At 43.1% G+C, this 16,124-nt stretch overlaps 1 protein-coding gene and 1 pseudogene across 6 annotated transcripts in view; one reads left to right on the forward strand and one right to left on the reverse strand.

The window, feature by feature from the left end:
* Positions 1-16,124, forward strand: part of LOC149110610 (uncharacterized) — a 65,722-nt gene that overhangs the window by 17,695 nt on the left and 31,903 nt on the right. For 2 of the 6 annotated variants that reach the window (XM_089292558.1, XM_089292560.1), the window contains exon 1: positions 15,212-16,124. This exon is cut by the window's right edge and continues 10,663 nt beyond it. The exons of 3 other annotated variants lie outside the window; for them this stretch is intronic. The gene's annotated coding sequence lies outside the window, so the exon portion shown is untranslated. Of the gene's footprint in view, positions 1-828; positions 2,288-15,211 lie in introns of those variants that run through there. One more of the 6 variants, XR_016208114.1, reaches the window with a different exon arrangement.
* Positions 14,249-15,195, reverse strand: LOC149110611 (uncharacterized; annotated as a pseudogene).

Here is a 16,124-nt window from a genome sequence, read left to right on the forward strand (position 1 = left end):
TGCTGTTACAAAAATTAGATAAGAACAATTACTTTACTCATATAATTAATATATTCTTCAACCAAATAATATATCATTTCTAATAAAAAATCACAATCAGTATCACTATTTATGAAGTAGTACTATTACTTCAAACAATTTCAATGTTCCTAGAAAGGATTTATTAAAACACCACAAGGAGTATGATTTTCTGCCAGAAGGGAGTCTCAAAACTCATCGTCACTACCACAATAACTTTCAAATGCTGAGTCATAAGCATTATCAGGCTCAGGAAGGCCAATTGCAGTGGCAACTGCTGCTGCTGCTTCTTCTGCAGCAGCCGTCTCATTCTCCTGGGGGCTTTCATCTTGAGTGGTAGCTTCAGCTCCTTCCTCATCACGTTCTCCATCGTCACCTTCACCTAACTCTTCATGGTCATTCAGAGTTTCTGTCTCTGACACTTCGAGCTCGGATGATTCCAAATTCACTTTGGGCTGAGATATAGTTGCTCTTTTCAACTTTTTCCTTGGCTTCTGTTTAAGTCAGTTATCTACTGCAGCTTTGACAACATCACCACATTTGTCATTTTCTGGAGCATTAATAGAAACTTGCATGAGTACATTCAACATCCCATTACTAAGATGATTGTGAAACTTTGTCTTGGTAATGTTTATGACACTACCTCCTCTCTCTGGCCAGGCATTGCTGCAGGGTAAGCAAAGCCCGACTTCAGCCACAAACAATAGCTCCTCAAAGATAGAGGGGTGGAAAATGCCTTTGTTTTAAGAAAGAAGGACATGAAGAAGGTGCTGCTCTGGCTTCCAACTGGGATTTGCAATTTTCTTCCAGAGAGAAAAAAACTTGACTTGAGACCACTGGCAAAGCAACTTCGTCTTCTTGTCTTCATCACCCGGGAAAAAATGATTGGAAAGTATCTTCACCTCAGCATCCCCATATTCCTTGAAGATGTCATCGTCACTTGGTGGTAGCAGAAGGGGATCAAAGATGGCATAGGCCTCAATAACCTTTGGAGAACTTCCAAGGTAGGAGAAACGTACATTTGCTGGGCAATTATATTTACAACACTTACAGTTTGTGCAATGTACTTTGAACTTCAACTTCTTGGCCTTATTTCCATATAGGTGAATTATGTCAAAATTTTTAATTTACAAAATTTAATGTTCTTTACAGTAATATTAGCCATTCCATTCCCTCCATTTATGTAAGTTGAACTATATTTTGGCATACTCACATATGCTTATTCTTAATTATCCATACTTGAAATGTAATTGAGATTGGATTTGAAAACTAGTTACCAGTGCATGTATTTACTTTAGCCAAAAACATAACACTAGGTATGTGGCCAATTTCAAGTCTTTGATACAACTATTTCATGAAGCTAGTATCCTTGAATTATGGCTCAAGTAAGGGCATAGTCCCGAGCTATGTTGTAGTCTTGCCTTCTTCTACATTAATTAATTTTGAAGGCTGCAAAATACTTTACTTTAAAGCATGAAATGTATTATTAATGTTAAATATTGTGCTCATTATATCAGAGATCTTTATGCCACACTTGGAAAACAAACAAAAAACTGACAATAAATTGTTGATTCTCTTAACTTTTCATGCCTAACTTTTTTTTTTCTTTGCATGATTAAATGCCATGCCCCCAGAAAACAGTGGCCTCAATAAATTCCCAGGCCCCTGGCCAAGTCCATCAAATACAGTTGTTAATAGATAACCAAGCATTTTATTAGAAACCCCAAGTATATTGGATCTGGCCAAGCACTGACTTGTAACTGACTAGTTTTTTATCAATCAATAGATGAATTGATCTGAGTAGGTTCATGAGCATTCTTGTCCCCAGATGCCAACCATATTTGGTGTTTTTAAATTTCCTTTTTAAGAGGAATCACCTTAACTCATATTCAGGACACGGATGATCAAATGGCTGCAAAATCCAAGACCCAAGTAATTCCCCCTGGGCTTCCAACAACACCCGAAAATATCACTTGATTAAAAGTTTACTTCCAAAAACTCCCATGCCAAATTTCTGACCCTAAAAGATATACATGAATCACACCAGCAGCTTTATCGAAAGGTTGTCTAAAAAAGAGCACATGCCACAATCCCAATCCGGGATATGATCAATACACTCAGCTCATGACACTGAATCTGTCGAACCCACTTTTGTTGCTTTCTTTAGCACTTCCAGACATATGTATATGTCTATGGTGTCTTGTGCCAGATTTTCAGGTTTTCCTGAAATGCGCAAGTCAAGAAATAGTGAACTTAAAACTACCCAAAATACACTTCGGGATTGTCACTTGCGTTTTTTTTTGGACAACCTTTCTCAACATAGCTGTAACCCGTTTTATTAATGCCAACAGCCATTGAAAGCAACAGCACTGTAAACTATAAACAACAGGAAAACATATTTGTTGTACTTTATTTGCAGAACTATGCTGCCAAGACACTACCACAAATCCTTAGATTGTTTCGAATGGCCAAAATATCCCTACTTACATCAAGCCACCTCCAAAAATACTTGCCAAATTTTCCTACAAAAAGACTCTCAGAATTGAAAATTTCAAAGACCTCCAAATATCCTTTGATCATCCCCGTTACTTGAAATCCCAAGTGCCCCCCATAGGCAGGACAAAACTCCCCAAGTCTCACTTCTTAATTAACCAACAATTATATTTGATAGATGCTGGCGTTTTAGTTCAGCTGTTCTGTCTCTGCAGTTGCTATCATGGACATCATCATCATTGTCATCATCATCATCATCATCATCATCCAGGAAGTAACTTTCATCAAAATCGTCATGAATAAGAGTGAAATTGTGCAAGACACAGGCTCCCATTATTATCTTAGTCATAATGTAACGCGCTGAAATAAAAGACAGATCCTTCACGTAAATACACACGCGTCTTTTTTAGTTCTCTTCTCAATTCTCCGACTCAGACCTCTCCCGGAGATCCTATTACAACAGTGTGGTGATTTCACAACAACAAATAATGTCACGCATTCGTTCGTCACACCATCCCCCCCTAAAAAAAAACACTAAATTAGAGTCCCCAAAAATGTCACTAGCCGGATATAGAGTAAACAAAGTCTTAGTCCATCTGATAGTCAACTGTCCAGGTCGGTCTCCTTGGTGTCCGACGCGGTCTTTCCTGTGCTTTCTCGGCAATGGCGGGCACCTTTTCAAATTCCTTAGCTGCCGACATAGGCCTGAAGTTCTGCTGCTTAGTTGACTGGCCACTCTTCGAAGCTTCACCTGCTGTGGATACTCTGTCTTTGCCAGTCTTCCCTTCGGTTAGCCAGTTAACAAAACTGTGTCCCTGGTACTTCTTAAGCCGGTCAACATGGACGACCGTTGGTCTCGACCTAGGTCCTTTCTGTATCCTATAGATCAGGTCATCCAGGCGAGATATTACCAGGTACGGTCCTTCCCAGGGCCTCTGTAACTTTGGGGTCCGGCCTTTCTTGTGTCTGGGGTTATGTAGCCAAACAGGGTCCCCACGCTCAAAGCCACGGTGTGATGCCTTGAGATCGTAGTACCGCTTGTTCCTTTCGCTCCCTAACTTCAAATGCTCACGGGCAAATGCATGAATGCGTTCCAATCGGGCCTGCAGGCAGTGGACATATTTGGTTTTGTCCTGGTCACCACTTTCTTGCTCGGGACGCCCGAACTGAAGGTCAATTGGAAGGTCAATCTACCGCCCAAACATTAGCTCACATGGAGTAAAGGAAGTGGTTTCGTGGACGGCGGAGCGATACGCCATCATCAGGACAGGCAAGTGGCTATCCCAATCCCGTTGATTCTCTGCGACAAACTTAGACAACATGCCTTCTATTGTCCGGTTGAATCGTTCAATCATTCCATCTGACTGTGGGTGGAGGGGTGTTGTTCTGGTTTTATCCATTCCCAGTGCCTCACACATTTCTTGAAACACTTTCGACTCGAAATTTCTCCCCTGGTCGGAATGAATCTGCCTTGGGATGCCAAAACGAGCCACGAATTCTTCAACTAACACTCTTGCTACAGTTGTGGCCTCTTGATTGGGAATCGCGAAGGCTTCCATCCACTTCGAAAAGTAATCCCCTATGACAAGGATGTACTTGTTGCCACGGTCTGACTCAGGCAGCGGTCCCAATATGTCGAGAGCCACTCTCTCAAGAGGAGCACCAACGTTGTATGTCTGCAACGGCGCTCTTGGTGTGCGGGTCGGCCTCTCTCTGGAGGCGCAGAGGTCGCATGACCGACACCAGTCTTTCACATCTTTTGTGCACCTGGGCCAATAGAATCTTTCCTTAACTCTTCCCAATGTCTTATTGACACCTAAGTGCCCTGCAGTTTCCTCAGTGTGGAGCTCCTGGAGAACATCGTTTCTGAGACTGAAAGGCATAACAAGCTGCCAACGCACCTCGTCACCTGCTTCAGATTCCCACTGCCGGCAGAGGACACCGTTTCATAGGGACAGACGGTCCCATTGACTCCAGTAAGTCTTGATGGTTTTGTTTTCGGTTGACACATCCTTCCATGCTGGGCGAGAGGGACAGGACTCCTTCCATGCGATTATCTTTCCGAGGTCATCGTCGGCGACTTGGCTAGCACGCAAGTCACTTCTGCTACCCGTAACAACGAAGGCCTTCTTGGATTCAGAACTTTCGCTTGGGAACTGCTGGCTTTCAGGTGGAGGTTTGGGGTCTGGCTGAGGAGAGGAGAGGCCACCCCCCTCCGCAGGCTTGTCCAGGGCCTGAGGTGCACAGCATGGGACGACATCTGCACTTCCAGAATCTGCGACTGATGTGGTATCCTGCTTTTGCTCGACACGATCGCAGTATCGGCAGTCACCACATGGCCTTCTTGAGAGAGCGTCAGCATTCCCATGGTGTATACCAGAACGGTGTTCGATCCTGAAGTCATAAGTACCCAGCAATTCCAGCCACCTGGCGAGTTGTCCCTCTGGATTTTTGAACTTCAACAGCCATTTCAAAGCACCGTGGTCTGTGCGGATGAGAAATTGCCTTCCACACAAGTAGTGGTGGTAGGTCTTTACCACCACAATAACTGCCAAGAGTTCCTTGCACGTCACGCAGTAGTTTCTCTCACTCTTGTTCAGTGATTTGCTGTGGAACGCAATCACCTTCTCCTCCTCCCCTTGGAGTTGGGATAATACTGCGCCAAGGCCAGTGTTGCTTGTGTCTGTGTCCAAGATAAACAAGCCGTCAAGTGTGGGGAAGGCCAAAATGGGAGCTGTTGTTAGCAGGCATTTGAGCTGACAAAACGCGTCTTCGCACTCTCTGGTCCATCGGAATTCTCTTTGTGCTTCGGTAAGCCTGTAAAGAGGTCTGGCGATGTCAGCAAAGCCACGAACAAAGCATCTGTAGTAAGAGCAAAGGCCCAGAAAGCTTTTAACATCCTTTGCTGTTTGTGGTAAGGCTAAGTACGTACTGCTTCAATCTTCTTGGGGTTGGTAGATACACCATGGTCGCTCACCACGTGGCCAAGAAAAGGTACCGATCGCTGGAGGAGAATGCACTTCTTAGGGCTTAATTTGAGGCTGGCATCGCGGAGGCGCTGTAATACGGTGCGGAGCCTCTGAATCGCTTCTCCAAACTCACGGCCATGGACTATGATGTCATCTAAGTAAATAAGGCACACCTCCCAAGGTAGCCCAGACAACACCTTTTCCATGAGCTGCTCGAAAGTTGCAGGGGCATTGCAGAGACCAAAACTCATGACCGTGAACTGGTATAGGCCGTTCCCAGATGTGAAGGCAGTTTTTGGCTTGTCAGCCTCGGCCATGGCCACCTGCCAGTAACCGCTACAGAGGTCTAGGGTGGAAAACCACTTGCAGCCTACAAGTGCATCTAAGCAATCATCAATCCTCGGAAGAGGGTAGCTGTCCTTAATTGTCACGTCATTAAGTTTACGGTAATCAATGCAGAAACGGGTAGACCCATCTTTCTTCTTCACTAACACGATGGGTGACACCCAGGGACTTGAGGAAGGCTCAATCACTTTTTTCTGAAGCATTTCTTTGATAAGGGTATCGGCTCCGGCTCTTTTGTGTAGGGGGAGACGTCTTGCTGGCTGACGGATGGGCTGTGAAGATCCAGTGTTGATCGTATGCGTTACTAAGCTAGTATGGCCAAGGTCGTCGGAGGAAACTGCAAATACATCAGCAAACTCGGTCAACAGTTCCGCAAGGTGTGAGCGCTCATCAGGGTTTAGAAGATTAGAGCTGCATTCGAACAAGTCTAAGAGGTGTCCAGGGACAGAAGGCCTACCACTGTCTGGCTCTACAGCAGCTGTCATGCTACCACCCTCCTCGCATACCTGGCAAAGAGCCATGCTGGATTGTCCAATGTGGGAAGGTTCAACAAGTTCGACAGGTTCACACATAGCCGCCACGTTGTCCTTGTATAATGTACGAGGATAATTTGTGGGGTTGAGCACTCTTAATGGAATAATGTCATGCGCCATCTACCAGGCTTCTAGCTAGCATCAGGTGGTTCACTTCCATCAGTCTGGCCGTAGGTTCCAGCAGTCCTAGGGTAGGGGCACATGGACCGACTATCTTGCCAGCTACAAAAGCTTCGCTCCAAGGAGGGACGACTGTTGTGTGGTCAACGGACACTCGAAAGCAGCTGGGGGAGAGTGATTGACCTTGCTTGGCTTCACTGCCATCTCTGAACTGCAGTTCATAGCGGCCATCTTTGAGCACCAATTGGCAGTCATATTGACGAAGAAAATCTAAACCAACGATTCCCTCTGGTTCGATCTCTGCTACCCACATCGTACAGTCAAATTCTCGGTCGCCTAGTCTGCTCTCGCCTAGTTTCCACGTCCCAGGAAAGAACAGGGGCGTCCATCGGCCAGTTTCATGGTGTCAAGAATGCGCTGGAGCTGTCTTGGTGTTGATTCTGGATGGCAAGAGATGGCCTCCCATGTTTGGGACTTCAAGATGGTGATGTTTGCTCCTGTGTCCACCAAAAACTTGACTGGCATTCCATTCACAAACCCGCTAACGTACAAGCCATCGTTGTCGGCACCCACGGCATCTGTTTTGATTGAAGGTAAGGTGGGCCTTAGCGTTGATTGGTCTGTCTGGCTCTGGCCCTTGAACTCGACAGTGTCTCGTTTCCCGGACATTCCTGCGGCTGTTGAGAAGTTAGCCTCCCCGACGGTGTACACAACTCGTCCCCGAGACGTTTAGGGCAGTAGCGTTGAATGTGCCCCAGGGTGCCACAAGCCCAACACTCTGGTGAATTCCAGGCCCTTTGCCGACTACGTTGCGACAAATCAAGGGTACCTCGTGGTTGCTGGACCAGGCCTTGTACCAGTGTTTTAAGCTCGTGCAGTTCTTGCTTGAGAGTTGAATCTGCTGGTGTCGGGCTCTGCGTAGTTACCGCCTGTAATATCTTAGGTCCACTACCACGTTGTTTCTCAGCGGAGAAAAACGCCTCAACTTCAACAGCAGTATCCAACGCCTCCGTGAGAGTAGCTGCCTTGGCTTGATGGACCTTCCAACGAAGTTCTGGATCGGTCAATGCCTCAATGAACTGGTCTTTCGCGATCGACTCTCGAAGGGAAATCGGCGCATCGGGGTAGGCCTGTCTTGTCAACCTCCGGATTGCCTGAGCCAATTCAGGGAGGGTTTCTGCAGGCTTTCGGGTGCGGCTTCGTAGGGAAACCCGAAACATTTCCGTTCGTTTGATGTTCCAAATCTGCTATCAAGTGCTGCGATCAGGTCAGTGTAGCTAGTACGCTGGGTTTTGTCAAGATCGCCAAGCAGTGCCTGAGCTGGGCCGCTCAGACTGACCGCCAGGTAGGCTGCTTTGGTTCGCCTATCCCATCCATTTATCTCTGCTACAAGCTCGAACTGGGCTTTATAATCCTCCCACGGAGTTGAACCATTGTAAAGTGAGGGACGGACACGTGGCTTCTCTTTTTGTTGTGGAAGCTGGTGATAAGGGCTGGGTGAAAGAGGGGCTGGAAGTTCGCTAAAACGCACCTCCTCGTGATTGCTAAACAAATCCAGACCGCTATCGCGGGGACTGGTGCTCAATGTAACACGACTGTCACGCTGTTTTGTTTCGAGAGCATCGAGGCGCTTATTAAGTTCGCCGAAACGATCCTTTAAGGCACTGTTTTGCTTTTCGATGCCAATGCTGATTGCCGTAATCGCCTTTAAAACTTGGTCTACGGTTTCGTTGTTTCTATGTCTTTCAGTATGTGGAGTACTACTCCCGACCGGGACAGGAGATTTCGCCATTGTTGTCGCATCCTTTTCAGTTGGAGCTAAATCCTCGGAATTCAGGTCAATCAGCGGACCAAAATTAACCTCACCATCGTTATAGTGCGCCATACTATCGGTTTGGCAAGAATCCCACCGCTGCCACCAATGTAACGTGCCGAAATAAAGGACAGATCCTTCACGTAAATACACACGCGTCTTTTTTAATTCTCTTCTCAATTCTCCGACTCAGACCTCTCCCGGAGATCCTATTACAACAGCGTGGTGATTTCGCAACAACAAATAATGTCACGCATTCGTTCGTCACAATAAGCTTTACGCTGAAATGGTTCAAATGACCCAGTTTTCTCCATCTCCCCTTCAAAAGACTAATTGCACGCTCTACGATCTGTCTGGATGATGACAAGGTATTGTTGAAACGGAGCTGATTTGGTAGTAAGTGACCATTATTCCTAAGAGGAGTCGTGAGCCATCTATAATTAAGGAACAAACATAAAATCAGACAATCATCTTTTCTTAAATCTATATACTTTGCCCCCCAAAAGGAAATATGTTAATCTTGTATTGAATACTACACTGAATATAGTGATGGCAATCCAGTGGAATAACAGTTTGAATAACAAATCCTGCCAGAAATAATTAAGATAAAGGGCAAAACAAAATAATTGATGAATTGAAACATGAAGAGTAGAAAATTGAAAATTGCTCTAAACAACTGAAATTAAACATATAGCTCATAACAAAAAATATTTGTTCAACATTAATATCTCAAAAGTAAGTAGGCCCCATCCCCAATGATGTGGTAATCCCCAGGAAACTTGTTTGCAGAAGTGGCAAAAAGAGAAGAGTTTCTGAGAACTCTGGAATCATGGACAGATCCAGGCGAACCTGCTAATACATCTGTGAGGATCGTGTTATTGTCACAAACAATCTCTATGTAGGCAAAGCATTAATTAGTTATTGAAACATGAACACAATTACACTCTGGCTCAAAAATCCAGAGACTAGTATGACTAGTATTTGGTTAAAGAAGGAGGACTGATCAATTCCTTTCTTTTCACTGATCCATATAGCTAGGTAATGGTATGAGAACATTTACCTGCAGTTGTAAAGCATAAAACTTTTTCCTGCAAATGTATGACTCAGGGTCTACACCGGGTGCCTTGATCTTTATGAAGGTCCCGTCTATGGCACCTTAACATGAAAGTATAAATTAACAACATCATTTTACTATTTGCCAAAAATTTTGATTTTCAAACCGTTTTCACTCCAGAACTTATTAGGCTAATCCCTTCTTAAACCTCTATTTTCTCAAGCTAACCAACAATGAGCAACAAGACAGTTGATTTAAATGAGTGCCAATTTCAATTTCCATTATTCTACATCTAATCCCTTGCACTGTACAATGTAGATTAAGAACCACCCCCTTTCCCCCTTTCTAATGTTACACGCAATCAAAGCAACTCTTGCAGATAAATCCAACATTGCTTCAGGGGAAGGGGGTAAGAACGAACAGGGGCAGGGTGAGATGTGCCCAGGGAACTCAAGAAAAGTAGAGGGTCTCAACACTGCTGTGGCCCATTGAAGCAAGGAACTAAATTTTCAGGCTTATAAACAGTATATAACTGTGTGTAATACACATAGTTTGAAACATACATGTTAAGACTGAGGAACCTGCAAGATATTCCAGGACCAGGTTTAGCAACGATATGCATAGCTGGAACTACATACAGCTTTTTCTTCTTTTCAAATATAGCATGTGCCAATAGACTGTTTCATTTTTATGTCACCCAGCTGAATCCAATGTTTGCAAAAGTGAAAAAAAGTTAAGATCTCCAGTTTGCTTTCTATATCATCACTGAATTTTATTCACGAGGACATGGTTATTGGCTTCAGCGTACACTGACCCACATCCATGGTAAAGAGATAAAGAGTGTCATGAGCAATATAGAAGGAACTTTCCATGTTTTCACCTATGGCACCTACCAATTGTTCCAGGCATTCCTCCATCTTCAAAACTTTGTGAGATTTCTTTCATTTCCGCGACTGCAAAATACCCCATAATGAACATTAAAGTTTTAAATAATTTCCATATATACGTGTAATTCCTTTTAATATTACCAAAAAATATGTAATTAATTTACTCAAGCAATACTGATAAATTATGACATGCTCCAGTTATTACCGCTGTCGAAAACAGACCAACGGCAGATAAAAACAAACAAACATGGGTTTGTTTACAGCTTAATTATGACTAACAAAAAATGGAGAAAAATAGTATAGTCTCACCATTAGGCCACTTGAGATAGCGTGGAAGCATTGACAGGATGGCAGTTACTTTGCGCAGCACTCTACCGCAACTACTCATAGTGACATCGCAGCGATCAGCCACTTGTCTTGATGTCTCGTTACCATTAGCCAGCATCCACAAATAAATCAAAATTTGTTTCTCTGGTGGAATTGGGGTCCTTCCAAACTGGTTTAAATCCACATTAAGGCAGCCAGAGGCAACAATTTCTCGCGTGAGCAACTCACAGGTGTTGCGAGTCAGCCGAAAATGACTCTTAAATTCGTCCCCAAAATATGATGGCACAGTTTCTTCGAAGTAGCCTTGAATTCTACTGAGGCCTTGTTGCATAACCGTAGAGCCCACAGCAAGTACAAAAATGTCGTCGTCGCACTCTATCAACTCATGACAGTCCTTGTCATCGTTCAAAACGGCAATCAAAAACCCACGTAGTGCCATTTTTAGTTGTTTTCAATTAGCCACTTGTTGTCATAGTGACAGTGAATCAACCGCTACAATACCTTATTGGGGGCTCAAATATCTGTTTGGCACATGGTTGATGGTTCGAGACCTGTTTCCCCCGTTCTTTCCGGATGGAAATTCGCTTACCATTAATAGAGAAATTTTCATCCGGATAGTTTCATGTAAATGGTAAGCACCAAGTATCTTCAAGCGAACCGAGCATTTTTTCTCCCATGAAATGATTACATGACGTTGTTTGTGATTTAACCTGATAACACACAAAAGATAAAACCAAGCTGTTGATGATAGTCTTTAAAATACTGACAGTTTTGAATTACACCTTGAACGCCAGCCAAGTAATTTAAAATATAGTGCTGCAAAATGAATCAACATCACTTTCAAAACTGAAATGCGAAAACTTTGCGGGCTATCAAATTTTGATAATTAGATAACAAACATTAACAGCATTGTGTCCAAGGAAAGATGGAATCTAAATATATAAGTTTGATCGCAAATTGGCACCGCTAACTAGAGGTTTGTTTTAAGAGAACATAAAAATACACAGCCGCCTTATTTACATTTTGTACATCACAGCGCGCGCAAGCGAGCGAAGTGAGCGGAAACTTCTTCTGTAAATTGTGCATTACAAAATACATCCAATCCATGAGCGAAACAATAGATAATTTTAACCCGCTCTTTTTTCCCCTATATTTAATTGTTATTGAAATTGGCCATTTTTTCTCGCTTATCCCTGCCAATTTGCAGCCGGTGAAAACCTCAAAGTAGCTGGTGATTTCGCCGGTTGCCGGCGCTTTTTGACAACCCTGGGAGTGATTCATCTTTTTATTGCTACCGTCCTGTTTTGTATGGTGGGAGTGACCACACTCATCAGGCAACATCAACAAATGACTGGTAAATTGAAACACAGGCGGTTAAATACAAATATGTGGTTGCTATGGTGCTTATTGCATTACATTATTTTAAAGTTTTGGAGTACATATCTGTTCCTGTAGGGGCATAAACTTGCTAATTCATTACATTTGTTGGGGCTACATAGATTTTTCCTGCAGATTATAACATGTTTCTCATAAAGACATAAATTACATTTCTTGGTAGTATTGTTGTAGGGGTTGCATTTTCTGATTACTTTCCACTCTATGCTGAAGGGTATCTTGGCATCTTTCATTTTCCATACATGTTTTGAAAGTTCAGTGTTGTTTCTTTTGTTGACGTGTCGGAAGGATGTTTTATGGTTTCTATAACACTCTGATGATTCCATTGTTGTGTTGGTTGTTATGATTGCTTGGTAGACTACATTCGTTTTGAGGCATTTTCCTTCAAGGGGACATTCGTCTTTCGTTTGGTAGTTACATTGCTTGTTGGATTTGGCGTGCAAGAATAGCTAAGTTTGAGCTTGTGCCTGTTGAAGATCTTGTGAAGCGGGTGGTTCTTCGGAAACATTTGTCAGCAATGTTGAGGAACTTCTTAGGTTGGTTTTGATGCTGGAGTTCCATGGGGGGTTGTACCAAGTGATGTTTCTTTGGCAATTTTTCTTGCGGTTTCTCGTTGGTGTTTGGGTGGGTTGTGGGTTGTATGTTAATTTGTAGGTGTATCCGCTTTCATCAAGTGCTGTTTGGTACGGGGAGATGGCTTCCTTGAAAATTTCTTTGCTAGATGGATCAGCCTCTTGTTAATGTTTTCTGGGATATTTTTTAGTAGTGGTGGGGGTGGTTGCTCTGTTGGTGGACATATGGCAATTTATTGTTGGATTTCATGAATGGTTTGTAGGTTCCGCTCGTGAGGTCGAAGGCTATGTCTAGGAAGTTAACAGTTTTCTTGTTTGCTTTGATTGTGAATTTTAAGGCCATTCAATTTGAATACATTGCTCACTTGTTGCTGTATTTTCTCCATCTCTCTTGGCGTGGCTTTACAAACTGCTAAACCGTCATCATGGTAGGGTCCTACTTGGTCTTTGAATTTTGAGGTTATTAGGGACAGCATGTATGTTCCTGTGAGCTCGCAGGTTTCAGCGCCATCGTAAGAACCCATAGTCACGTCGAACATGTTGTCAAAGTCCTTTGTTACCTATGGTGATTTTCGGTGGTACAGGAGTAACTTCACATGGGTGATAATGTGGTGGTATTGTTGGGTGTTGGGTGATGGTGGTGAATTGGGATGCATAGTCTAGTGCTTTCATAAGGAGCTGCTCTGAGATTGACAGATAGAAGTTGCACACGTGGAAGGTGATGAAGGCATGCTTTGGTTTGGTTGGATGGTTTTTTCTGGTATGGCTTTAAACCATTGTATGACATTTGATGTACTTTTCCATTGGTTCACTTGTGTTGTGTAGCTCACGTTTTTGGTTATGTGATCTAAAATTTGCTTGCTGATGATTCCAATATCTGATTTGTTTGGGTTTATAAGTCTGCAGGCCGGGTTGTTCAGAAAATCGGGTTTGTGGTCTTTCATGGTTATGAATGAATCTCCGTTGGCTGAAACTTCAATTCGGTCATCTAGCCCAAGCTTTTCTGCGACTTTCTTGTCGACAGAGGTTATCACATTTGGCACATTTTTGTTTGTCTTTTTGTAGGCTTTTGTTACGTTCTTGTGTACAAGGGGCACGTAGTCTTTTGGTTTGTTCTTGTAGTGGTTGGTTGTTTTATCTGCTTTGACGAAGATGTGTTTGTCTTGTTGGATCTCTTTCAGGTCATTGGCGAGTTTTCTTTGGAGGTTGTTAGATTGGTGGTCAGTTCTAAATTCAGTTTGTTGTATTCGTAATTTGTAAGGTTCAATAAGAAAGCTGTCTGATGGGATGCGAGAATTTACAGAGGCATCCAGAGGAAGACAATACGTGTACAATACCAGGCCCACTCAAATCTCGCTTAGGGATGCTTTGCAATGGTGAAATCATGCAATCCGCATTGAAAGGATTGCATCAATATGGCCTGCAGACTGAATGATAAGATAACTCTTTAGAAATGTATGTGTTCAATATGTGTTTACTGTTTGCTCCTGTTGCTGATCCATGATTTTTTAATGTAGATTTTGGTAGAACTGAAGTATCGCAGTTAATAGGCCAACCAAATTTTGGGAAGTCTACAACAATGCTGTCGTCATATGTTGTAAGATAGGATTCCTATACAGGCAAATTGAAATGCGAAGAAACTGGGATTTGCACCCCTCTAAAATTAGGGACTCCTCGGCCAAGGGTGCAAACTGCATCGGCCAAGGAAATGGGGATGATCTGTCATTTGGACGACTGTTTGGTGTTCTTTCCTCCTGCGACTAGTCTTGGAATGGGATATTTGCGCTTTTTACAATGAAGCATGGGGGCTGTTCCACACTGTTGCAAACGCAACTGGCTTGGGTGGTGTCACAAGAGCATTCTCCAGTGTAATTCCAAGTCACATGACTTAGAAGTTGACCTCGCTCTTGGGGGACGGGTGAAAGCAGTAGTAGGTGAGGCGGGGTTTTAAGATCTAATTGCGTGAAGAATGTGTGGGCATGCTCCTTTATTTGTGTCGTCAGACCATAACATATGCTTGCTTTGGATGGGGTTATGAACAGATAAGTGAAAATTGTGGACACTGGCCCAGGAGTATGTGGATGCTTTACCCATGAGCAATTGTAAATGGCTGAGCAAGCTGGATCTGGGGAGCTCTGGATGTGTTTTAGAGAATTCTAAATAGCCACTAACAAACTCACTCATAGATAGTCAATTGTATTCCAATGTACCTTTACTGGGGAAAATATACTGGTTGGGTAAAGTCGATGAAGTTTTCTGGCGTGTGCGAAGGATGTCCAAAGATGAAAAACTGGCATGGGCAGTATTCAGTGGTGTGGAGGCTGCAAGAATTTTCGTGAGTGGGAGATCAGGGCTTGCGTGCAGATTATCTGGTGAGATCTATTGCTGGGCACTGCCAGTTTCTGCTTTTGCGGCAGCCAGTTTGGCCAATTCCACTTGTGCCTTTATGATCTTGAGTTGTAGTTTGGGATTCTCCTGTCTAGTCTGCTTGAGTTCTAACTCGGAGGAGATGGCTGACGGCAGGACAACTTCACTGGTCTATGCGCTTGTTGATTTTTTGATTTTTTCTTTGGTTGTGCCCCATGAGGAGAGCCAAGCGCTTGTTTTTCCATAAGACAAGTGAGGTCTTTGAGATTGTACTCTAAGTTTGGATCTTTGGCCATTGCCATCGTTTCAGATTGAGTTGCCATGAAAGTCAGAGATGCGATTTAACTGAACAAGATTGACCCAAAAGGCAACTCTTTCTTGATGCTACTGACACTCGATTGCTATAATAAAACTAGCTGACATGGTACAAGTCTTCAAACCCTAGACGTTCCAGCGAGCTCTTCATCATGGCCCCAGGTGAAGCCCAGGTTGTCTTCTGGGTCAACAAAGTTGGCTTCTGCTTGTTTTGCTGCAGAGACCATTTCCATGGTCAGAAATTGTCATGTTGCCCACATTAATGCAGTGCTTGAAGTTAAAAAAAGTCTAGGTTGTCCTTATTTCAAAAGCTAAGCAACCAAACCTGTGAATCTGGTTGCCCTGATGAATCCTTGGTTGCCAGTTAGAAAAACCTACACATTTAAGTGCACTACTCAAAAGAATATCCATTTTTGCCTTCTTTGTGCTCTTAATTACATGTTAACTTCGCCTTTACTTTCTACAGCACAAAATAAGCGTGGCTTGAACTGTACTGCTACTTTACTCTTAGTTTATGAAGGATAGTGACTCTAATATGTGATGTTTTACTTTTTTTGAGCTTTCAGACATCTAGACTTGGCCGGATTTGAATGCTCAAAAAGATTTAGAAAATTGAGATTAAGGAACATAATAGAAGAACACAACTCAACTACTTTATTCACTAGGCGTAGTTTTGTTTGAATGAAATAGTTGTACATTATATATATGTCTGGGTTTATGAAAACAGTGTTAAAGACTGAATCAGGTGTTTTTTGATTTATTTGTTTTTTTCATTTGTTTGTTTTTTTCTGCTTTCGCTATGACAGCAGCTTGTAAATCTTACCTAGCATGAAATGTAGAAACTCCTTGCCGTTTCATTTATTTAGGTATTTTTTTCATTATTTATCGACCCCCCCCCCCACCCCCACACCCTTTT

Source organism: Orbicella faveolata, unplaced genomic scaffold, assembly GCF_042242905.1.
Source record: "Orbicella faveolata isolate gen_17 unplaced genomic scaffold, um_ofav_v1 contig_24, whole genome shotgun sequence".
Classification (NCBI taxonomy): domain Eukaryota; kingdom Metazoa; phylum Cnidaria; class Anthozoa; order Scleractinia; family Merulinidae; genus Orbicella; species Orbicella faveolata.